This window comes from Protopterus annectens, chromosome 4.part1 (assembly GCF_019279795.1).
Source record: "Protopterus annectens isolate FY-2018-M chromosome 4.part1, PAN1.0, whole genome shotgun sequence".
In the NCBI taxonomy this organism is placed as follows: Eukaryota; Metazoa; Chordata; order Ceratodontiformes; family Protopteridae; genus Protopterus; species Protopterus annectens.
This window is the reverse complement of record NC_056734.1, coordinates 624335103-624361522: the sequence shown is the minus strand read 5'-3', so window position 1 is coordinate 624361522 and position 26420 is coordinate 624335103. Positions and strand designations below refer to the sequence as shown.

Sequence of the window (26420 nt, the reverse complement as noted above, 5' to 3'; positions counted from 1 at the left end):
TTTATCCTATACTTTATTTTCAGCGCTTTCATCTTACGACTTCTTCAGAACTAAAAACAGCACTTAAAAATTTCCGTACTTGTATATACATACTCATTAACAATTCATTACATCACATCATTAACCAATTTCCATTTAAAGTGCCTGAGTAAAATTTAAAATATTAAACCTATAAAAAACATTGTTTATTTACATATAATTTCATATATTTCAAAAAACATTTGACATTAATAACTTAATTCAGTCCTGGTGTTTTATCTGCCTGAAGTTGTATCTGCCACCAGGTTTCTCTTTGTTCTAAAAAAATTCTTAAAATCACCTTCTCTTGCATCAAGCTTCACTATTTCTAAGACTGAAAAAATACTTTTTTTTATATATCCCGTACTCAACTGTGTGCCTATATAAAGTGATTTTTTAATCTCTATTTTTGATATAATAATGCTGTCTCATCCTTTCATATAACGATCTAGTAGTCATTCCTACATAGAAACTAAATATCCACTGCATAGACAAACATATACCACCCCTTTTGTTTTACAGGTGGCATGTCCAGGTACTTTTATAGTGCTGGGATGGCTTAATATATTAATACGTAGACCTTCCAGTATATATCTGCAGTATCTACAGCATCCACATTTGTACATACCTTGCTTTTTCTGAGTATACAAAAAATTTGTTGCATACTTAGTGTAATCCCTTTTAGACCCGCGGTGGTGGTGCTGCGGTAGCGTTGTCGCCTCACAGTAAGACGCTGTCCGGTTCGATTCTCAGCTAGAGTGTCTTCTACATGGAGACATGCGTGAATGGGCATACCTTCGTTGAAGGTTGTGCGTCAGGCCTGGCAAGCCGGTACGTAAAAATCAACTGCCAATCATTAGCGGACCGGAGTTCCGCTGTGGCGAACCCTAACCGGGAAAAGCCGAAAGACACAAAAACAAAACTTATTATGATTATTAATATAAACAAAACTGGGTTTACTACCCACAACCTCAAACAAATCTTTATTCCCTTCTAAAATCTTCCGGTTATTTTCTATTATAGTGCTAATTTCTTTACTGTCTACTGACATTTCTAAATTACAAGTAACTCTATGGTACCCCCCCCCCCCAGTTATTACATTAGTTCTAAATGATGCCTTTAATATAGGAGGTGTCTCTCATATCTTTTACTATAAATTTCATCTGCTAATTTACTACGTTCACTCTTATTATACCCCCTAGCAGTAAACATCTCTCAAATTTTTGTAAATTCTGCTTTTGTAACTTCATTACTAGTCATCTGACTACACCTTATTAATTGACCTTTTGGTATATTTTTTCTCATAAACCGTGGATGATTACTTTTATTATGTAGACATTATTTGTTCCATTCAAATGCAAATTAACATCTAAAAAGTTCACATTTACTCCTTTGTCTCCCAAAGTGAACTTCAGAAATTCAGATTTAACATTAATCATATTTACAAAACTTATTACTGTATTATCACCTTCAACAATAAAAAAACAAATCAACTACAAATCAATTATAACAGTACACATTAAATATTTCACAGACATTTTTCAATACAGTACATTCCCACCATCCCATCACAATAGTACCAAAAGATGGTGAAGCAGGGGACCCCATTGTTACTGTTTAAAATATTTATTATCAAACATGAAAAAATTGTTGTCCAATAAAACATCCAACATTTCACAGTACAAATTAACCTGTTGGTTAGAGATGGTGGTAAACTTATGTAAAAAAAATTCTCACATATTCTATACCTAATGCATGTGGTATTGAAGTAAAAAGTGACAACATCTATTGAAAAAATGATACCTTTGTCGCTTTTAAAATCAAAACTAGTGAGAAATATTTTCAGTTTATCCAAGAAGTCCCACGAATCTTTAATATATGATTTAAGTCTTTGTGTTATAGGAGTTAAAACAGCATCTAACACTAAGGCAATTCCTTCAGTTTGGAGAAGAGACTATGGGTCGAAAGGGGGGGGGGTTGGTCCTTGTGGATTTTTGTTATTCCAAACAAGGTCCCAATAGTAGGTTTATCTATCACACAGAAATTATAAATATCAAAGTTTAACTGCTTATTCATAAGATTATCATATAAAACAACATGCATTTCTTTAAATTTTCTTTCTATTTCAGCTAAACTAATCTGCTGATATTCTTCCGTATTACTTAACATGTTTAATATACTGTTAACATATTGGTCGGTATTCATTACTACTAGTCCCCCTCCCTTGTTACTTTTCATTATTTTGAGTTCCTGATTATTATTTATTACCATCAAACATTTTCTTTCATCAGTTGTCATATTAAAATATTTATAACGTTTACTTTTTGATAATACAGCTCTAATTTCAGTCTTACAGATGCTTTCAAACACTTTCAATGTATTTAATAGGGTCAGATTAAAACAAGAAGGTTTTACAAAGTTAGAAACACTGGTCTGCACATTATGTAATAAAAAATTCAAATTTAACTTTCTAATATATTGTTCCAGTTCCATCAAAGTTCGTACACAGTTTGCCCTGCTTGTTGGCACCAAATTAAGTCCAAGAGACAACACCTTCATATGCAATGAAGTTAAATGAAAATCAGATAAGTTAAAAATGCAAGTGTTGTCATTCCCATTTGTATTTAATTGTCCATTGATGATCTGGAAGGTGTTGACTCCCTGGTTCTCATAGCTCTCGTTTTCATCCCTCTCTTTTCGTTTTGAAATAAAAAAGTTTTAGGCTTAGCTCCATTCATTTCATTAAGTATTCCTTCATGATTAATGAAGCAATTATCAATTTCGCCCACAAGTTCAGCTCCTCTTAGACTAGCTTTGTTTGAAATACTGGATGTACTTATAGATTTGACACAGGAACTACTCTGTATATTCTGCCCCCACGGAATCGTTGTAGCTGATTGGTTAAGAGAAGTGTCAGTCATTGGTTTACTCATAGAAGCATTTAAATGAAAATTACTGTTAGAAACAAAACTCTTGTTGTCATTGTTTTTATTTTAACCATAAAGTGAGAATAAGCTGCTGAATTTTCTTAAGCTCTATATCCCTCACTAACTTATTATGTTTACGTGTAATAAATTAATAATGGCTTGTTCATGCTGTTCAATGTCACGAAGACAAGCAGAGTAATAAGCATTCTTACTGCTTTGAGCATATAACTGCTGGTCTAATTTCATAATATCAGCTCTTAGATTTTCCATAATCTTTTTATTATTGTCTATTAATAATGCTAGCAAATTTAAGCCAGCCTGGTTGAAAAAAAAATGACCAGAACAATATAAAAAGAGTCCATCACATTGATTCCATTAGGGCATTTAAAAAATCTCAGTCCTTTAGGTACTATTTTCAGTTCAAGACATCTCTACAGATATTTATTCTCCAAGTCCAAACTTCTATATTTTTTTCAACAGTTTGAACATTTTATCACAGGATTCTTTATATTCATTATTAATTCTAGACATGGTGTTAAAGCTAGAATTAAAAAAATGGATCTTGTCTGTTATTATGAGCTGAAGCCTGTGATACTGGTCTCTGTATTCTGGTACATTCAATAACTGTCTCTCTATCATATTCAGAACTGATAGCTACCTCTTCAGGTCTGCTGTTCATAGGTACCAATTTCATTAAGGTTGAATAACATCAGAACTTTCGGCACCAGAATTAGCTAATAAAGTAGAATCCATCACAGTATCAGGAGCAGCCTCAGCCATGAAAAGCAAAACCATGAAACACAGGAGCACTTCAACCAGTATAATAACCACAAAGAAGCAAAAAATACTGGTGATGGCACGGGGAAAGAAACTAACGTCTTTAAAGTATACTTTATTTTCACTGCTTTTGTCTTGCGACTTCTTCAGAACTAAAAACAGCACTTAAAAACTTCCATACTTAACAATTCATTACATCGTACCATTAACCAATTTCCATTTAAAGTGCCTCAGTAAAATTTAAAATATTAAACATAAAAAGCATTATTTATTTACATACAATTTCCTATATTTCAAAAACATTTGATATTAATAACTTCATTCAGTCCTGGTGTTTTATCTGCCTGAAGTTGTATCTGCCATCATTTCTCTTTGTTCTAAAAAATTCTTAAAATCACCTCCCCTTGCATCTAGCTTAACTATTTCTAAGAGTGAAAAAATAAATTTGTGTGCTGTAATAGATTTGTAGATGATTGGCTTTTTATTGTAGGTGGTGATAAACACTAATAAGTTTTATAAATATGATTAATGTTAAATCTGAATTTCTGAAGTTCACTTTGGGAGACAAAGGAGTAAATGTGAACTTTTTAGATGTTAATTTGTATTTGAATGGAACAAATGTCTTTGAGAGTAAAATACATCGTAAGGAGACATTTGTAAAGTTACCTACATAATAAAAATAATCAGCCACTGTTTATGAGAAAAAATATACCAAAAGGTCAGTTAATAAGGTGTAGTCGGATGACTAGTAATGATTAAGTTACAAAAGAAGAATTTACAAAAATTTGTGAGATGCTTACTGCTAGAGGGTATAATAAAAATGAACTTAGTAAATTAGCAGATGAAATTTATAGTAAAAGATATGAGACACCCCTCCTATATTAAAGGCACCATTTAGAAATAATGTAATAACTGGGGAGGATAAAGAACACCATATAATTACTTGTAATTTGGAAATGTCAGTAGACAGTAAAGAAATTAGGACTATAATAGAAAATAACCGGAAGATTTCAGAAGGGAATATAGATTTGTTCATGGGTGTGGGTAGTAAACCCAGTTTTGTTTATATTATTAATTATAATCTGAAAAAATTGTTTAAAAGGGATTACACTAAGTATACACTAAGTTTTTGTATACTCAGAAAAAGCAATCAAGCAATGTGACAAATGTGGGAGAAGGATCCCCAACTCTGATGGCCATCTTTCATGTGTTTATTGTTTAGGTGTACCACATTTGGAGATTCAACTACCATGTGAACTCTGCAAAGGTTTCAGTGCTTGAACCCTTGCAGAGAGGCATAACAAACTTATCCTCTCCCAGAAAAGAATCCAAGAAAAGGAGCCACTCAGTACCTGCATCTCCTAAGGTACACAAAGCTAAATCTACTAAAGCTCAGGTTTTGAATCATTCCCCAGAATCAAGGCCTAAAATACCAAAATCTGCACCAACTTCTGATCTGGTACCAATGTCTGTCACATCTCCCACAGTGCTGACCATTATTGAAGCTACCAAAACTTCTACAGCACCGACCTTATCGGTACAGATGGCCCTCTCGGCACCAACAGTAGTCTCTCCAAGCATCCAGGTAACTTCCTCCCCTCCAAAGGAAGTTATTGCTCAACAGACCATGGTGGTGAAGGTTGAGAGTATACCCAGGACTAGATACACCCCAGCTACAGATCCATTCTTGGGTCAAAAATTAAGTCCATTTCTTGACAGTTCAGAATCGCCCTCAGGGATGTCTGTTCATTCCACCAGAATCCTTTCAGAGCTAGATGTAGTCAGATTGGTGGATCAGCTCTTGGTAGCCAGAGGCCTTCCTGCTCCCTCTAGGACCTGTCTCCCATCAGGATCTGAGGGTTACTCTCCTAGGGCACCCACTTATCTTCCTACATCAACCTCTCCGGAGATCTTGGAGCCCATTATTTCAATGTTCCTGGTGCCAGCTACTTCAGTACTGAAGGTGGATATCACCTTGGTTCCTGAGCCGACTCTGTGGTCTGTGGCTCCATTGGAGCTGACCCACTCATGGGACTGTGATTTGGCTGCCGGATCCGAGATCACTGGATCAGCTCTGATTTTTTCCATGCTGGTGCTGTATACAGTTCCTAGTGCCCTGGCAGTTAGAATTCCTCTCGTGGCTCCTAATCTGGAGGGGGGCTCATCAGAGTGAGGTGTGACCCCGGTTCCGGGCTCCCATCCCTCTTTGGGTGAGCCCACCTTCCAGGTTATGGAGAGAGGCCTGACCTCAGCAGGCTCACAGTTGGCACCATCCCTGTCAGAGTGTCACATTTATGTATCCTCTGGCTCGCAGCTGACACAGTCTGCTACCTTGGTGCAGTGGACACAAGAGCAGCAAGATACCCTGTTGCAGGGTCCACCATCTTAGGAGTCCTCCTCAGACCTTCCCCCTAAGGAGCCACCCCTTAAGAGATCATGCAAGCAGAAGCACTTGGATTCTCCAGAAGAATAGGTCACTGAGGGTGCAGATTTTGATGAAGGGGAGTGGTCCCCTTGGTCACCCCCTGAAGAACATGTCTTCGGATACATCCTGGAAATTCTAAAATACAGGGGTAATTGGAAAACCACAAACCCATTCTTTGAGGAATCTGTTTTCTTGCAGGCTTTTCATGTACGGCCTTTTACTTTTTGGTTGACTCCCCCTGCTGATGAACTAATCAGACTCATTGTGCAGTGTGCATGGAAGGCTGCTGATACTATAGAGCCAATTTCATGGAGACTGGACAAAATTCTTTCAGCGCCTGAGGATCACCCCACTGATCAAAAGGTCTACCAGTGGATACCATGGTGGTGGCAGCTGCCACAAAAAAGGTAACTTGCCAGGGAGAGTCCAGCTGTCTATCCTCCAAACTGAGAGTTCCGGAAAATGGAAAGATTCAGGAAGTGGGTCTTTGCTTCAACGACTTTCAGAATATGGTTCCTAAATTTTTTGGAACACTTCACGCAACTTCAAAGGGATCTAATAACTGAGCTTTCAGAGACCTTAGCAGAAGCAGTATCAGATGAGGTCCAGAATAAGGTTGCCTCCCAGCTTGCCACTCTAGAGTCAATCTCCAACTCGTCCATGCGGCTTATTGCACATACAGCCGAAGGGACATCCAGGGCAACAGGTATAGGCGTTGCCATTAGGTATCATGCCTGGATGTGCTTATGTGTCTTTGCAGATCCTCTTAAGTACTAATTTATCAATTATCCTATGATGCTGCTACTTTATTTGGCCCAAAATTTAGAGAGACACTAGTCAGGTGTGAAAAGGACAGAAAAAAACATTTCTGTTATGGGGGTGCATTTTTCCACTCCTTAATGACCTTACTCCAGGAATCACAGGAGTGGAAAGATCTGGTTCAGAAAGTCCTAAGGGCCTTTTCGGGATACATGTGGTGAGTATTCTTCCTGGGGCAGAGGGGAGAACTCTTTGGGAAGATACCCCCCCGAGGGGGCCCACGCAACTATGGTTCCAAGGATTCTTTTCCTGGACAACCCTAACAGTACCTCTGAGCAGCAGCCTGATTGCTTTTCTCTGGAAGCAGTTGGGGGAAGATTCTCTCTGTACCTTTCAGCCTGGCAAGCAATAACAGATTCCTGGGTGCAGATAATAATTACCAGAGGTTACCATATCTCCTTCAATCTTTATCCCAGACCACAAAGGCAAATCCCCGATGTTCCACTGAGTCAGAGGGATATAGCAGCACTAAAAATTCAAAAACTGCTTCAAAAAAGAGTCATCCAAACAGTCCCACCAGACCAAATAGGATCTGGATTTTACTCAAGATTCTTTTTAGTGCCAAAAAAGACAGGGGCCTGAAGGCCAGTCCTAGATATCAGTCTACTGAACAAATTTGTTCAACAGACAAAACTCCAGATGGTCATGGTTCAGTCTATCCTTCCTTTTCTGGAGAAAGGCGATTTAATGTGATCTATAGATCTTCAGAATGTGTATTACCACATAAAAATGGACAAACACACTAGAAGATACCTCCGCTTCTGGATAGCAGCCAGTCATTACCAATTTTGAGCACTGCCCTTTGGTCTCACTACAGCCCCCAGGGTGTTCACCAAATGCATGGCAGTGGTAGCAGCTCACTTAAGGCCACAGGAATTCCATGTGTTTCCATATTTAGACAACTGGGTCCTCACTGCCCCCCCCAGACATCTGCTGCTTTCCACCTTGGACTCCATTCTAAGGCCTGCAGTGTACTTAGGCATCTCAATAAACAGGGAGAAGTCAAAATTATTCCCCACACAGGACATAGTATTCATTGAAGCAAGACTAAACACAAAGTCCAGCTTGGCTGCTCTTCCTCTTCAAACACTGGTGAGGCTGAGGTCACAACTTCAAGTGATACTCTCACAAGACAAAGTTCCATCTCATCTAGTCTTACAGCTCCTTTGGTCCATGGCAGCAACAATCACCCTAGTTCCTCTGGTGAGGTACCATATGAGGCTGCTTCATTGGCTCCTGGTGTCGTAGTAGTCACTGTTAACTCACCCAGTGTCCCACCTAATCCACATAACCAACCGATGCAAGTAGGATTTATATTGGTGGATGAAGCCAGAAGACAAATTATGGACCCACCCCTTTTCCCCCCTCTCAGCCCATGACCATCATGACCACGGATGCATCCTTGATGTGGTGGGGGGAATTTTCAGGGAAAGATGGTCCAAGGCCCAAGGTCACCTCAAGAGGCCAATTTGCATATCAACATCCTGGAACTGAGGGCAGCGCTCTTAACATTGCAAGAATTCCAATCTGCCCTCCCTTCAGGGACAATTGTTATTCAGTCAGACAACATGTCAGTGGTCTAGTACATCAAAAAAGGGGGGGGGGCAGATCCTACCCTCTGTGTTGGGAAGCCCTAAGAGGTTGGCAATGGACAATCACCTTCAGCCACTTTCTGATAGCAACACACATTCCAGGGAACTTCAGCGTGATTGCAGACAAACTGAACAGATGCATTCTCCTGCCTCACAAGTGGTCTCTTAATCCCAATGTAGTGACTAAGACCTTTTGTCAATGGGGTCAGCCTTTCTGTGACCTGTTCACCTCTCCCATAAACCACAAATGCAACAGCTACTTTGCCGTAGTCCCCCTTCGGGGGGAGTCCCTGAGAGATGCTCTTCTCCACGATTGGCCCCGAGACCTCTTTATGCCTTCCCTCCAATCTCTCTAATTCCCCAATTTCTGAAGAAAGCCCAACAGTTGAGAAGCAAAGTGATTCTCATTGCACCTTATTGGCCCAGTCAAGCCTGGTTTCCCTTTCTGTGGTCTCACTTAGTTTACTGGCCATGGTTTCTGGAGCCAACTCCAGACCTGTTATCTCATCCACAGGGCCTGGTCCATCCCAACCTACAAAATCTCAAGCTGAAGGCTTGGTTTCTCTACTTCCGGTAATTGCCAGGAGAAATTATTTATCTTCCCCAGTACAAAAGATACTTCTAGCTTCTCAAACCTTCCACCAGAAAACTTTATCTTATGAAACCAGTATTGATCCTTTCTCAGCCTCGATCAATTTGGTCTTGGAATACATAACCACCTTATTTCAACTGAGAGCCTCTACTTCAACCATTAGAGTCCATTTAGCTGCTATTTCAAATTTCTACAATGGATTCGATGACCATTCCTTGATGTCTCACTGTCTATGCAAAACCTTTACATTTGAAACCGCTTTTCAAAGAGCCTATTGCACCTTGGAATTTAAAGTTGGTCTTGCAATGTTTGGTCCGTCAGCCTTTTGAGCCAGCAGCCACCAGTGATATCATGTTTTTATCTTGGAATACTCTATTCCTGGTAGCCATCAGTTCAGCCAGGAGAATTTCAGAGTTGCAGGCTGTGTGTGTTAAACACCTGTATATCATTTTTCACAAGGAGAGAGAATCACAGAAATAGTCCTTCCTTTCTAGCTAAAGTAGTGTCAGATTCCAACATTATCAGAACATAGATTTACCAGTCTTTTTCCCAAATTTCTTAAACAAGGGAGAATATTGCTTAGGTTTGTTGGACGCTCACAGACAAACATTTATATCTGAATAAAACAAAACCATTTAGAAAATCAGACTAACTGTTTCTATCTTTTTCAGGTACCAGACTGGGCAATCAAGTTTCAAAAGTTACTTTGTCAAAATGGTTGAGAGATTGCATTACCTTTGTTTACAGCCAAAATAAGCTGAACTTATCAACCAAAATTAAGGCACATTCTACCAGATCTGTTTCCACTTCAGTAGCCTTTCATTCCAGAGATTCTATGAATGATATATGTGCAGCTGCAACTTGAGCTAACTTCCATACTTTTATCACTCATTACAAATTGGATACGGTCTCCAGGGGAAGAGCATCCTTTGGCTCTATGGTGCTCAGGAATATACTTTCCTAGGACCTCCCAGGGTCTAAAGTAGCTAGGGAGTCTGTCCCAACAGTCAAGAATGAATGAAGATTGACAACATCAGATAAAGAAGTTATGTTGTTACCATAACGTTCCATTTGTGTTGTCGATCTTCATTCATTCTTGACATCCCACCCTCCTACCCCTTCCAAAGGACTCCTGGAGGTTCATAACTAGCCCCAAGATCCTAGTAGGGTTGTTAATCAGACAGAGCTTCCATGATTTTCTACTTTATGGGCAAAACTCGATATGAGGAGAAGGGAAGAGAGGCAGTATGGGTAGCCTTGCCTTGAGAGTTTCTGGGTGGAGTGAGCTTGTTATAACGGACTAGTCAGTTCCGAGGGTTGGAACTGGAACCCATCAGTGAAGAATTTGTTAAGATCGACAACCCAGATGGAACATTATGGTAAGAGCATAACTTCTTTTTTTCGTGATTTTTAACCCTTGTGTGTAATGTGTTTTATGGCCATTTGTGAATGTTTAACTGAATTTCTGTCCTAAGACCGTTTAAGTACAGTTTCATCTTATTGCCTTGTTCTTCCAGAGAAATGAGTTAATAGCTTCTGTTATTTCTGTTGATTAAAATCTTCATTTGAAAGTTTTAATAGGAAAACTTGCTAATCTAATGATGTAATTTTCATTCATTCTTCAACTGATGTCTTTCGGATCTGACTCTGCCGCTTCTTCCAAATCCTCCGATCCAATTCTTGAGCTCACCCCTTTACTCATAATGCCCAGTTTAACATACCTCAGATCTCATTTGCCACCATATTGCTACAGACACTGATCCACTCTCTGTCTTGCTCTGTTGGGAGTTTTCTCATTTAATTTTCAGTAGGACTGTTCACTGAGCTTATTCACCTGTCCTCCCTTACTTTTGGAGTTTTTCATTTTTCTAATCATTGGGTCTTTATCTTTTCCCTTCTACTGAACCTTTGGTATTTTCTTGAGTACCATTGTTGGTACCACTGCTTTTCCTTCCTTTGATCTTGCCTTTCTACCCATGTCAGGGTACGTCTTTATACCATTGTTGGTAATCCCCTGTTTAAAAAATATATATTGTAATCGTTCTTTCAGTTTATTTCTTGTTGGCTTAAGACCTTTGTCTTATCTGATTATGGCAGACAAGCAAACTGGATTAAAAAAATGCATTTCCTATGGGCACAAGATTCCCAATTTAGATGCCCACAGAGAATGTGTCTATTGCTTGGGTGCTTCTCACTTGGGTTTCTAAATATTCCGTTTGTGCTGGCTTCAATTCCAGAGCACTAACTGACAGAAGGAATAAATTAGTTTTGAAGGGCCTGCTTCCTTCTTTCTATTCTTCTTTTTCAACTAGAGCTCAACCCCCCCCCCCTCCAAGAGATCAGACAAAGGAAAGCCTGATTCGGCTTCCAAAAGCAAGGATACCAGTAAAAGGTCTCCTGATCCATCAACAACTTCGGCCCTATCCTCAGAGCCTCCATTCCAAAATTTCAAGGAAGTCTGATCCAACTCCCATGGATCCTACTACCTTGAATACAAAATCTTCTCAGATCCGGTCACCTTGATACTCACTGGATCCAATACCTACTCAACTTCCTTCTCACTTTCTACAGGAGTCTCCACGTAAGCATTCCAGACTGCTGTCTACTGTCTTTTTGCTTGGAGCTTGCCTGAGGCCAAAGTGGATAGGATGACGAGGAAATTCCTCAGATCCAGATGGGGTAATTCTGGCTCTGGCTCCCATTGGATATGTCAGCCTGCTCATTGCTAATCTTAATTTAATTTCTCCTTCTGCATTCCATCCTGAGGTTTTAGAGCCCTCAGATATGAGATACCTGGGAATGTCCTTGTCGAATCTGAAGACAGGTTGCTCATTGACTCTGACCACTTCCCTGAGCTATCTAGCTCTAAACCTTTTAGAATTGGAGGACTCTTGAAGCTGAAGTGTTAATGCTGAATCTGGGGAACCGGTATCAACTCCAAAATTATCGGAGCTGTCCTTGCCCCTTGGTGCTTCTATGCTGGACAGTTAGTCTAACTCCATCCTCAGGTGGAAGGCCTTGAGGGATTCAGGGATTGGGGGTGCAAGAGACTTCAGCTCCAGCACTATACCTTTTAGATTGTGGAGAGGGCCTTTTTTACCTAGAGTAAGGACTTCCTGCCCCCATTGGATCACACATCTGTACCACCTTTGGATCTTAACTTTGAGCCTTTTCTTTTACTCCACTGGGACAGCCAACCTGTGCAAGTCTCCAGTCAGTCCCTCAGGACTCCCCTGTCACTTTTGATACTTCACCAGACCATTCAACTGATGAAGTCCCATGGAAGGGAATCTGTAAAAGGAGACCCTTAAATTCCCCTCAGGAATCTCTCGCTGAAGACACTGACTTCGATGAAGAGGACAGGTCCCCAGATGTCCATCTGAGGATGTTTCCTTTGGAGACATACTTGAACTCCTAAAGCAAAATGGTAGGTGGTCATTCAACACCCTGTCCCAAGAGGAGTCGTTATTCCTGGGGGCTTCAGTTCTGGCCCAGCTACGTCTTGGGTGATCCCCTAGCTGATGAGCTTATAAATCTCTTCATCTCACACTGGGCTTGGAATGAATCAGATACTGCGGAGCCCATTCCAAAGTGCCCTGATAAAATTTTAGCCCCCTCAAGGACAGAACACACTGGAATAAAGGGTCCCAGTACATACCATGGTTGGAGAAAAAAACAAAGCTCTGGAACCACAAGGAGCTGTATCATAAACCATAGTTCCAGAGTTTTGTTTTTTTCTACTGTTTTACTATTATTGCATCTGGACTTGTATCTGTAGAATTTTTGTTGTCACTCCATGGTTGTGGCAGCAGCCACTAAAAAAGAGCTTGTGGAGCAGTGCTCATCTGTCCATTCCCCTGTAAGGGAGTCTAGGATCTTGGACAGATTCCGTAAGTGTGTTTATGCTTCAGTGACCTTTGCTCTGTAGTCATCATTTTACTTGGCACATTTCACGAAATTGCAAAGAGATTTGACTAAGGAACCCTTCAAATCTCTTTCCGGGTCCATGTATGTGGAGAACCAAAATAGAATCTCTTCTCAAATGGCCATCCTTCAGTCAATAGCTTATGCATCCATGAGCTTGATATCCCACTATGCAGAGTTACCTCACAGGCATCCAGTTCGGACATAGCCATTAGGAGACATGCCTGGATGCACCTATGTGATTTTGCAGAGCCCTTCAAATCTTCATTCGTCAGTGTTCCATCTGATGGTTTTTGCCCGATGAAGCATTTTTATACGAAAGTTTTATTTGAGGTTATTAAATTCTATGATTTTACAACATCTTGTGGCTCCAGGCTTAGTTGTTATATAAAATTATAATGTTGATTAAGAGGATATACGAGGGATCGGAGGTGAAAATGAAAGTGGGTGGGTTCCTCTCTGATAATTTCTACTTGAACAGAGGAACCAGGCAGGGTTGTCCTCTTTGCCCTTTGTTATTTGCATTGTATTGGGAACCATTGGCAAAGAAAATAAGGGACTCAGAAATTCAAGAATATAAATGGTATGGTAGTCAAGAAAAACTGTCTCTATTTGCAGATGATATTTTATACCTGATAAAACCAAAAAAGGACATTTCAGTGTTATGGAACATTTTGAAACAATTTTAAATCTTTTCGGGATGCAAAATTAATGAAGCTAAAGCAAAGGCAATATCTGTAAATTATACACCCACACAAGAATTGGTTTATTATCCATATTTATGGGGACATGATAAAATGAAATACATAGGATTATTGATTAAAAATGATTCTGGTGTGGCAGCTAAGGATATGTGGGAAGAGACTAAAAAGATATTACAAAAACTGAGAAATTGGAAGCTCTGTTATATGGATATGTATAGTAAGATACAGGCAGATAAAATGTTTTTAGTCTCTTTAGTCTTATACACAGGTCAGGCATATTTTGTTCAACCACAGGAAAAGTTGTGTATAGCAATTAATAAAGAGGTGAAGTATTTTATCTGGGAGGGGAAGACTGCAAAAGTCAAGTGGGATAAAGTGATTCTTCAAACAGAACAAGGCAGATTAGGATTACTCAATTTGAAGGAGAATTTCAGAGCTACACAGTTAAGGCTTCTTATACATAGTAGAAGCAGAAAACTATAATTCAAAGTGGAAAGGGATGATGAAACGGGGAAACTCAAGAAGCAAGGAGAGACTGGGTTTTGGATGAAGATCTTTAAGGTGAATAACAGTAATCATATAGAATATTATATTTATAAAGTAGCCGAAAGTATTCTAAGATTTAAGCCAATAAGGGAATGGAAAAAGGAGATTCTGCCGATAGAGATGACAGCAATTAGGGATACAGACAGTAGGCAACAGGGGGCTAGAATTTATTGGAGAAAACTAGTAGAGGAACCAAGATATTGGGAGCAAATAACTAGAGAGGGGAAGGTAATAGAATGGGAACACGCCAATAATTTATTTGGAGATTGCCTTCCCTGTCAAAGATTGATATCAAAGTATAGGTAAAGAGAAAGAAATATGAGGTCATATATGAAAGACCAGAACTGGTCGAGTTTTTAGTCAAATTTAGAACAGAAGCTGCTGTTAAAAAAGGAATAATTAGTACAGTGTATAAAACATTGCATGATAGCTATAAGAATCAATCAATGGCGGTTAGAAAGGATTGGGAAGAGAGACTGGATAAGCAATTCATAAAGAAACAATGGACGGATATATGTATGTCTCCCAAATGTGCAACAAAATGTAGAAGATTTAGGACCTTTGCTTGGAAATGTTTACATAGGTATTTTTATGCCCCATGTAGACTCCAGAGAATTTTTCCTCAGGTAGACAGCAAATGTTGGAGGTGTAATGGGGAAGAAAGAGATAATTGGGAACATATTTTCTGTGAGTGTAATGAACTGGCAGACATTAAAGATTCCCTGCAGACTGTTGTTGTGTCTTTCGGCTTTTCCCGGTTAGGGGTCGCCACAGCGGAACTCCGGTCTGCTAATGATTGGCAGTAGATTTTTACGTGCTGGCTTGCCTGGCCTAACACACAACCTTCAACAAAGGAATGCCCATTCACGCAGATTCCCTGCAGACTACTCTATCAGAAATACTGGGCGAGCAAATTGGTGTATCTAGGGAAATTATTTTTCTGAGCTATGATACAGAATTGGAACTGCCTAGACATAATAAGATTTTACTGAGTCTAATTATGATGGCTGCCAAAAAAGCAATTACTTGAAAATGGAAATCAAAGTCTAAACCAACTATGCTAGAACTAGTGAATATAGTAACAGAGATAAAACAACTGGAATTGGGATGTTTAGAAAAGGGTAGGATCAAATTACATAGAAAAAAATGGGAATTGTAGGAACAATACATACAGGGGAGGAATGAGCTTTTAAAGAAGACAGGATTTAAATGAGCTATGTAATGTTTGATGGACAATGATTGGGTAGATAAGTGACATATAATATTTGCAACTAAAATTATATCAGTATGGTTTGTGATGTATAATGCTTGCAACTAAGATTGTCAATATGGTTTGTTTTCATTTATATAAAAGTATGATTGCCTATGCCACAAATGATAATTTAATAAAGATGTTTCTTTAAAAAAAAATATTTGTCAGCACATGGCTTATGACTCCACAGTAGCCTTGGGAAGGTTCTCAGACCACTCGTCTTGTTTTGTTTCCAGGTCCCCTGGTGTGGTGGTATCACAACTGTGCTTGATGTGAGGGTCAGACATCTTCCTGGGCTGTACCATTGCCTGGTTCAGGTACAGGAGATCCAAACTCTTTGCAGGGAAAGTCATGGTGCAGAATCTGCTGCACTGATGACAAATGTCACCCCAGGAATTTTCCCACTAGTGTGATGCATGCAAAAAAAGACAAGACCCACCACATTGTAGGGCAACAGTCTCCAACTGAGGTGGTGGCTATGGCTAGCTTAATTTATTCAGGGGTGCAAACCCAGGTTATGAGTAATCCTGGCACTCCTACCCCCTGTTAAACCACCCAAGAATCCTCATTTTGAAAGAGATCCAAAATCTGAAGGTTCAGAAGTGTCAAGTCTGAGCAGTCAGTTTCCTCTGAGGATGAGCAGGTTCAGAAACCCAAGCAGATGTTTTCTTTTTCCCAGATGCTGGCAAGATTAAGGGATGTATACATTTGGGAGCAATCATCAGCTGCTGTGAGAACAGCAGGGTATATGGTCTTTGGCAGGTGAAGCCTCTGACGTGGCAACTTTCCCTCCTTTGGTCCCAGCATTGAAGGATGTTTTTAAGAAAGCTTGCTGTTCTCCTCTGCTGAATGAGTCTCTTCCTAAAAAGGTGTTTAAGAAATGTAGGGTGCATTCGGCCATGCCTGGCCTCTAATCCCCCTTGCCTGCTGGTCTTGCTCCTGTGTCCCCAGCAACTTTTTCCATTAAAAAGACTTTATCTTGAGGAACTGGGTTTGATGAAAAGTGTCTAGAATCAATGAAAGAAGGTGGCACAGTCCAGCCCAGTACTTTTAAAGTGTTTAATTTACCAGTATTTTATATGGAAGTTTGTGTTGAAGCTTGTGTATAGTTTAGATGAGTTTGCTGCATTGTTACCTATGGAACGGAAAGAGTATGGGAAAGATTTTCCAAAGAGTGCCTTACTGGAGGCCAGTACTGTTTCTAGGAATGCAGTGATGTCATTTGTGGTAGTGTATGTTTGGCTGCACAGAAAATTTTCTGATGAGTTAAAAAATTGAGATTTTAAATACTCTGTATGCCAGTTGTATGATTGGTACAGCAACTAATCAAATCCTTAAACACTGGGATGACAAGGTAAACTGATGTAAGGAGTGTCTAAAATGCTTCATATTCCCAAGTTTTGCTCCAATAAGCAAGATGATTTCCAGTGACCCAACAAACAAAAGTCCCAGCTGAACAAAAACCAATGCACCAAAAGGAAATGGCAGCATGAGAACTCCACCACACCTAACCACAGAGGTCCCTTTCCCAAAAAGTATAATCCTGCTCTCAACCTATGACAATGCCGAGACTCAGCACCCATCATTCCTATGCCCCTCCCACACTGCCCCATTGCAAAAGCTCTCAACAAAGTGGCCATGCTTTCCATGGTTTCTGACAAATGGGTACTCAGCATCATTGACAGAGGTTACCAGGTGGCAGTGGCAGAAATATCCACCTCCATTCAGGGAGGTTCCTCCTCATCTGCGGAACCAGACTTTATTTTCCCCTGTATGCTCCAGCACATGCTCTACTCTGGTCATAGAGCTGGTCCCTCCTTCAGAGAGAATAAAGGTTTCTACTCCAGAATTTTCCGGGTCCCCAAAAAAGAGCTGCCATGAAGAAGACCACTGTTGGATCTATACTTTCTGAATACTTAAGTCAAGATCTCCAAGTTCAAGATGCTAACCTTGCAGACATTGCTGCCTGCTTCTGGACCATTACTCCGGGTCTATATTAGATTTTTGAAAATTGCGTAGAGCGAATCACTATAGGTCAACACCTAGTGATCGATCTACAAAATAATTGAAAATCTAAAAAAAATAAAAAATGAAAACACAGAAACATAAAGTAAAGGGTGTAGGATCACGTACAGTGTAGGAAACAGAAATCTTCCGTTTCCACGCTGTATTGCACTAAAGTGCGATCTCGGAGTTGGTATATTTAAGTAGCAGGGGGTGTGGAGGGTGCAGAGGGGCTTGCCTCCCATCCTACACTCTTTATGTTTCTGTGTTTTTATTTTTTTTTTTTTAGATTTTTGATTATTTCGTAGATCAATCGCTAGGTGTCAACCTATAGTTATTCGCTCTGTGAAATTTTCGAAAATCTAACATAGACCCCATTACTCCATGGTGACCTTGGACTTGAAGGATTTGTATTATCATATCTCATTGCCTATCACTTCAGGAGATATCTGAGATTTGTTGTGTCTGACTCCAAGTATCAGTTCTTTGCATTGCCCTTTGGACTATCCACTGCATCTCGAGTGTTTACAAAATGGCTTGTTCTGGTAGTGGCCCTCCACCAAACTCTTGGCATTCACATTTTTCCTTACTTGGATGACTTGTTGATCTCTGCAAAATCTGCATCCTGATGTTTGGAATTTCTAGAGAATGTCTGGACTATACAATCCCAGCTAGGGTTCAAGTTAAACCTTCTGAAGTCATGCCTGACACCCTTGCAAAGATTTGCCTTCCTGGGGTGCTTAATCAACACCGAAAAAAATAATAAATTTTCTTCCCAAAGTCAAGGTCCTGTCCTACAAATGATGTTTCTTGAGTTCTCCAGGAGGAATATAACCTATTCAAGAAAATTCCTAAAAAGTCTAGGACTGATGGTGTCCATGATTCTCATGATACCACTGACTCATTTCCACATGAGGAAAATTCAATTATATGTATAAAATTGTTGGATCCAGCACTTACATTTTCTGGAATTCCAGTTGCCAGTGTTGCCCTTCATCAGATGAGTTATAGTGGTGGAGAGCACAGATGTGTATCAGTCCAAGACTTCCCTTCTTCTCACCTGTTTTGACTCAATCTGTCCAATCAGATTCATCCAACTTCACTTGGGGATCTGAGTCAATGGGAGTGCAAATGCAGGCCATTTGAAGTCTCAAGGATTCATGAAAGCACATCAGTGTTAAAGGGATGTTGGCTGTGATCCACACCTTGCAAGTCCTTCACCACCTATGGTCTCTGGGTCATCTTGTGGTTATGGACAAAACCATAATGATGTGGTACCGCAATAAAAAAGGGGATATATGGTCTAATAGGATCTCGGGTTATTTTTTTTTTGTCATAGGTTCCCCAAGTTTAGTGTCAACCCTTTCTACTTTTTGCTGCTTAAGTCGTTGTGTTGTCTGGAGTTATAAAAAAATAGTTGCTTAAAAGCAATCTTTTTAAACTCATGCATATTATCCAAATACTCGCTTATTTTCTCTTTAACACTGCAGTTTCTTCTCTTCTTGATTTGATATTGTCTTTTCCATCTGACTCAGTGGATGGGCTATCTGATATGACCTCAACACTTATATTCAAGCTCTTGTATCCAAGAATCAGGTTCCTCCACTACCCATAATTTCCTTTTGTCCCTACAATACATCCAGTCTCATGTGCCACCTGTTTGCTCCAAACACAATCCTGTGGGCTCCGCACTTGTTGGGGAGATAAGTGTTTGTCCTTCCATATCACTGTTTCAGTATTCTTTACTAAATGATTCCCTGCCAAGAATAGCCCAACATCTGGGCAGTATACCAAAGCTGTAGGATTTTATAGACATCGTATATTACACATATGCTCCTCTCTCAAAGTGTAGGGCATACAAGAGATGTATGGATGTACATATCTCAGAACTTCTTTACCGCTAGTCTGAACGCCATCATTTATCATAGGTCTGAGCACTCCTTCTGTGCTGGTTACCAAGCTGTGTTTCAGATAAGGTTTCTTCTTATCTTTTCTCCTTTTTAGTTTTTTGAGTTTACATGTCATCCAGAAAGGGAAAATGTCAGTGTGGGAGGCAGATTCCCCATAAGGATCATCATGAGCAGTGATGCAGAAGAAGTTTGGGTGCATCTCACAATCATATGCAGTGTTCTATATGTCAAGCATTTGTCTCTAATACCCTATGTAGTCTTTCCTCCTTGTTAATGTACCTGTAAAGCTATTGTCTTAAATTGTTGGCACAGGGTGCTAAAGCAGAATCTTCCCATCTGAAGGTCAGATGCCTGCCAAGAAAAAGGCCAAAAAACTTGGGTCTAATATATGGCTGCTGTCCCACCTCCACCAGACATCTTTCTCTAGGCTGGTGAAAGGCAGTAGGATCTCCTGGTTAAGGTAGATTCCTCTGGCATGACCCTATTGGAGGCCAGCATGGATCCATCTCCATGCATGTTCTCGGAGGCTCTGCAAACATTTGCTCCAGATGTTGAGGGGGAACCTCGGCTGATTATTTCAGAGGGACTGACGAGGATACCATAAATACTTGTTCAGGAGGAGATTCCTAGTACATTGGTTGAGTGTAGGCAAGGGTTTGAACCTGCTAGGGTGTCTAGGGCATATGTCCCTCAAAAGAAAAAGCAAAAAAAAAAACAAGCAGGTTATCCCTGCTCCTGAAGATCCCCAGAATGAATGGCAGGATATTACCCTGGGGTTGTTAAATGCAGAAATTGTCCTTAAAGCCTTCCCAAGGAGTTTGTGTATCTGCTCACCTTTGGTCATCACTCAAGAGGCCCAGAGAGCAGGACTTCTCTGAAGAGGAATTGGGTTTTGGGGAAGAGTCTTCAGATTCCTTCTCTGTTCGATTATGGCTCTGAGGAGGAAGATTCTATTAGCCCAGACTCCCCCTTTGAAGAACTCTCTTTTAGGGACACTACTTCTTGTATGATGGAATATTTTAAATGGGACTGTTCTCAGATTTCTGACATTCAAAAGAGGTATTATGAGCTCCTCCAGGTGGAGTCTCCTAAGCACTATGCTGTTCCTCCAGTCTTGGCTGACCTTCCAGACACATTTTCAGCAGCCTCTGTGGCTGCAGATTGATAGCCTGCAGCCCCCAAGAACCCTGACAGATTTTACAGGGTGCCTGATGAGTGTAAGTTTCTCTACAAATGTCCTTCTGCTGACCCTTCTGTAGTGTCCATCTCTTCTGGCAAACCTTTTAAACGTTTGCCTTCTACTAAGCTACTTCCTTCAGACAAGGACACATATGACCAGGTATGTTTTAGCCCTTCTTTCTCAGCCTTCCCAGGCTATCTCTGACCTTCCTGATTCTAAAGGGAAGGCCTCAGCCCTCTCTTTACTGGCCCCTACTTCTCAAGTAGCCCACCACTCTATTAAATGTAGCTATGATGCAGCTGATGCCTCCTCTACAACTGCTGCTTTTGGTTCTGTTTTGAGATATTACTCTTGAGTTTGTCTCTAGCCTTTGCCTGATATTAAGACTAATCTGTTGGATGCTTCTCTTGATAATAAAACTTGTTTGGTTCTCCAGCTGCAGAGCTTTTTAAATCTCTTCAGGATAAAGGTAAGGCCTTACAGGAATTGAAGCAGATTTTTGTGTCTCCTATTTCTAATTTCCAGAGAAATTATCTGTCGTAATCTGCCTTTTTTTTGCAGGCAGCCTTACCCTCCTCCCAAAGGTAAGAAGAGTTCTAGGCAGGTTCCTCCTGCCAAGTCTGCTCAGACTCTTACTTCTCAGAAACTACATTTTCAAGACAAGGCAGGTTCTATCTGACTGCCTTCCCTTTTCTTGAGTCAGGTTCCCATATCCCTTCATCTTTCCCTGTCCCTTCCCAGTTGATTAAGGAGCACTCAAGACTCTTGAGTTCTGCCCATCATCTCATCAGGGATGATTTTTGGTTTGGAAATCCCTTCCTCCTTTTCTGGGCATCCCTCAAACTTCTCAGGCACAGCTTCCTTTCTTCCCAGAATTACTTCAGGACCCTTTGGCACAAGGCACCATTCAAGCTGTGTTGCATTCCCAGTAGAAGATGGTGTTTAATTCCATAATGTTTCTGGTTCCCAGGAAGGGAGACACCTGGAGACCCATTCTGGACCTGCCTCAGCTCAACACCTTTCTGAAGGTCCATTCTTTTTGGATGTTATCCTTTCAGACCCTGTTTCCGCCTCTTCTTGCCCAGGCCTTTCTGGTCTCCCTGGATCTTAAGGATGCTTATCTTCACATCCAAATTCATCCTCTTTTCTGGAAATTTTTTGCATTTCTCTGTTCCTTGCATTTTCAGTTCTCTGCTTTGCCCTTTGACCTTTCTGCTGTTTAAAGGGTTTTCACCAAAGGCCTCACTCTTGTGATTGCTTTTTGCAGGATGATGGGTGCTCAAATCTTTCCTTATGTGGATGACCTGCTCCCTCCTCCAAAATCTTGCTTTAGCACCTCCACTATACTGATTGCCTCTTACAAAGCCTGGGGTTTACAATAAACTTCCAGAAATCAGCCCTGGTTCCATATCAGGATCATGTGTTTCTTAGTTGCAGGCTCCAAGCCATTCCTATGCTGTCTTCCCTGCCTCCTCCCAAGGCTTTTTCTCTAGTCACCTTTTTTCAATCCCGTCTTCCTCAGGTTTCAGTTATAGCCAGGGAATTTCTCAGGGCAATAGGATTCATGGCCTCCACCACTCTTATGCTACCTCTAGCCAGGCTTCATATGGGAAAACTACAGTGGTTCCTAAAGTCAGTATGGCTCTAACATTGTCATCCATTTAATTTTCTAGTCACTCTTTTTCATGCCTCATGCTTGAGCAGTGGTGGATTCATCAGCTGTCTCTAAACCCAGGGCTTTCTTTTCATCCCCCAGTCCCCTCTCAGGAACTTTTCTTTGATGCCTCAGATACAATGTGGAGAGCCTCCTTTGGTTCTCTCAAAGTCCAGGGTCTTTTGCTGCCTCATCAGAGGTTAGACCACAGCAACGTCAAAGAGATGAGAGCCCTCCTTTTGCCTTTCAGGCCTTTCATTCACTCTTTCTTATATTGCCTCTCAAAATCTTCACAGACAATACCACAGTGATGTGGTACATCAATAAGCAAGGGAGACATGGTTCTACCTTCTTTGCATAGTAGTTCTTCAAGTTTGGGATCTAGCTGTCCAGTATCAGGTGACACCAGGCTATATACATTCCTTCAGAGCAAAATATAGTGGCAGACTCTTTGAGCAGGTCCAAAATGGAGGCTCACAAAAGGATGCTTCACAAAGATGCATTTCTGGACATTGTCTATCAATGGGGTACTCCTCGGGTAGATCTTTTTGCCTCCCCTTTGAACAGACTACTTCCTCTTTTTTTGTACCAGAGTCCCAAGTCCTGTGGTTTGAAAGGTGGATACCCTATGTTTTTCTTGGAAGGAGATGTTTCTCTATACCTACCCTCCCTTCCCCTGATTTCAAGGTTTCTGCTCAAGATAGAGCAGGACTCCCCCAAAATATTGTTGGTAACTCACTTTTGGCCCAGACAGCATTGGTTCCCCCTTCTACACTACAAGTTACCTCATGGGGTGGATCTACTCACACAAGACAAGGGTCTCTGATCTATCCTCACTTGTCCACTCTTCAACTGACATTGTGGATGATAGGGTTTTGATCCCATTTAGGCACTTTTTTCCTGAGGATGTGATTAGGGTTTTGCACCAGGCCAGGAAACCCACTACCAAGAAATCCTGTGTCTAAATGGAAGAGATTCTCTGTTTGATATCTTACTTGTAACCAGGCTCCACTTTCTTTGAAGATCTATCTGGTTCTCTTTTATTTGTGTGAATTGCTCCATTCTGGGTTAGCATATTCTGTTAAAGATCACTTCTCAGCTATTTTTGCTTGTCTGCCATTAACTCCTCCTCTGGCCTCTAGGTTTGAGGTCAAGCAATCCCTTAAACGTGTCCTTCATATCAGACCTCACAGGAAGCCTATTCCAACTTCCTGGGACCTTAATTTTGTACTTGAAAATTTGACTTGGGCTCCTTTTGAGCCTGTAGCTTCAGCTTCTGTACAGCATTGAACATGAAAGATTGATTTTCTTTTGGTCCTTACTTTGGCTGAGTATCTAAACTCCAGGCTCTTTTGACTGTTCCTCCTTTTTTAGTATTTCATAGGGTGTGTCTTAGTACTAATCCTTCTTTTATGCCCAAGGTGGTTGATGAATTGTCTCTTAATCAGTGGATTAATTTGCCCTCCTTTTGGCATGAAATCCTTTATAGGTCCATAGGTTCAATGGTGTGTACTAGGCTAATGGCCCTGGAGCCTTTACAAGCCTAGCCCATAGAAGTGCCCTGGCATTGCCCTGGCATTGTGCCACCCAACGTTAGTTGCCAGTGCCACTATCAAGTAGAGCCACTGGAGTGATCCCTGGGGTGAACTTTCTATTTCCCATCCACTCATCAAGATTCCTCTTGAAGAAGGCCAGTGAGGTGCTCTGCTTGACATGCATGGGAAGTCTGTTCCCACAGCATGAGCAGTCTCTGGGTTATGAACCTGTCCCTCCAGCATGTTCTGTTGATTGTGGTAATGAGGTTGAGGTCTGTGGAGCATGTGGTGTGGAGGCATTGGGATTTCTTTAGATGTAGCATTTCTGACAGAGCTGGGTCAGACATGGCTTTGTAAGTCAAGCAGAGATCGCCTCTTAGTAGACGATATGAGACAGAGAATAGCTGGAGTTTTTTTAGTCTGTCCATGAAGGACATTTGTTTAAGGCCTAGGATCCTCTTCGTGAGGTACTTTTGTGGCCTTTCCAGCTGTTGCATGTGTCTAATGATGTACATGCCAAATGGGGCATTCTACTCGACTGGCCTAATGAAGGAAGAGTAGAGAGAGATGATGACTTATTTCTTCCAGGATGCAAAACCCTTGGTAATGAAATGTGCCACATAGAAGGACTTTCTAACCACAGTGGCAATGTGGTGGTTGAAGGAGAGGTTGCTGTCAACCTGTGTCCCCAGATTTCTTATAACACCTTCAGTGTTCAGTGGGCTCCCATTGATGTGGTAATTAGTGGGAAATTAGTTTTTCCCAAAGGAAATTTAGTAAGAATACTGCAACAGTGAAGATACGGACATCTACTGTTATGATAAAATTGTACATAACTGTACTTTTTTTTTTGCTATTTCAGAACAGCCTTTTGTAGAAATATTGCTTTGTCTGTCATTCTGTCTTTGTTTACTTTTACCTTAGTAAGTTTTGATAAGTAGCTGGCTATTTTTTTTCTGCTGTTTACTGTTTCAGTAAACATCTTCCACCCTTTCTCCCCACTCTTAAAAAATGAATAAATAAGTTTGTATTTAGTGTATCTTTCTTCATAGTTGATAGGATTTGTATAGTATAGTAGTAATTGTTGTCTCATAGTTAATTTCTGACTTTTGGTATGTAATAGGCTTGAGTGTTGACATTTTTCTTGGTACTATCATGAATGACAAGGCCCTTGGCTTTCAAAAATGTAGCACCTGTGGGCACAAAAATCCCACCCCAAGACCCACATACTTTGTGTGTCTATTCTGTGAGGGGAGGCCACCTTGACACTGAATATGAGCCCCATGCTTCATTTGGAGCTAGGGCTCTTACTGATAGAAGAAACAAGGTGGTTTTCAAAGATATCCCAGTCCAAGCAGGTGATTTCAACCTCGGCAGTTTCAGTATCATCTTCTCCTTCATCAGAGAAACCAGGAAACAAGCCAAAGAGCTCTAAGGACAAAGATAGAGAGAGAGAGAGAGAGGGAGAGGGAGGAAGGAGAGGCAAGGAAAAAGAGAAAAAAAAAACAGATGGAGAAGACTCAAAAGAGATCCCTGGACCCATTGGGCCCTTTCAGTCTGATTCCAATGGCATCTAGAAAGACAGATCTAGTGACAGTACAGGAGCAGGACTGGATCAGATTGCCATTTCTGCTATGTTGTTTTTTTGCCATTGCCAGTCAGTCCTCTATTCCACTCTTCAATCCTGCAAAGAGGTCAACTAACCAGCCTTCCAGCCCACCCTCATTGGCATCATCCTTCAGGTACTTTCTATCATTGAAAAGCCTTTCAACAGATGACGTCAATAGAATGATAGAGTTTTCTTTGGGCACAGATTCAGATGGGGGTCCTCACAGAGCCTTCCCCTAAGGGGCTCTGGGCCAGGTCCCAGCAACACCCTAATTGGTTTCTCCTTTTCCTCGCCACTCATTGAGTCTGGTGCCCATAGCTCCAAATGATATCCACAAGAGGTCTTTGTAAGAGCCAGGAATTTGGTTGACTTTGACTCTGACAGTGTCCTTCACCCTTTCAACTCCAACACTGTCAGATCACAAATAATCTTGGCGCCGAGAGATTAGGCAGTGGTTAGGGTTTGTAGTCAACTCAAAGGTTTTCATTGCCATCTCTGTCCTTAGGTGCTTTGGTCCTAAACAGCTTTGTTCTGATATGAGCTTTGGGGCTGAGTCAGATGGAGCCAAGGACTTCCTTCTTTGTGGGTCTTTAGATCTTAAGGGGTTTTCCTTAGCACTGAACTCAGCTTTGAGTTTTGAAGTGTTTGAGTGGGTTCTCTCCTAGTCCTAGTCAAGAGAGGAGGTATCTCTCACTCATTGGCAGTCTCAACCTGTTTTGTATCCTGTTGCTGCTTCTTCTGCTCATCCTATCAGACAGGGACAGCCAAACTCAGTAAGCCTCCAGGAATCTTGCTTGGCCAATTCCTCCTCCATTTCCAAACCACCTCTGGAGCTTCCTACTGAAGACCTTAGGAAACAGACATGCAAAAGGAGACCACTGGAATGCACTCAGGAGTCTTTCTCAAGATACCAATTTTAAGGAAGGGGAAGGGTTCCCCAAGATCCCCTGTA

General features: G+C 40.9%; 1 protein-coding gene across 1 annotated transcript in view; it reads left to right on the top strand.

Annotated features, from left to right (window-relative positions):
- Positions 1-26420, top strand: part of LOC122801255 (serine-rich adhesin for platelets-like) — a 1296546-nt gene that overhangs the window by 901786 nt on the left and 368340 nt on the right. The gene's annotated exons all lie outside the window — the stretch shown is intronic.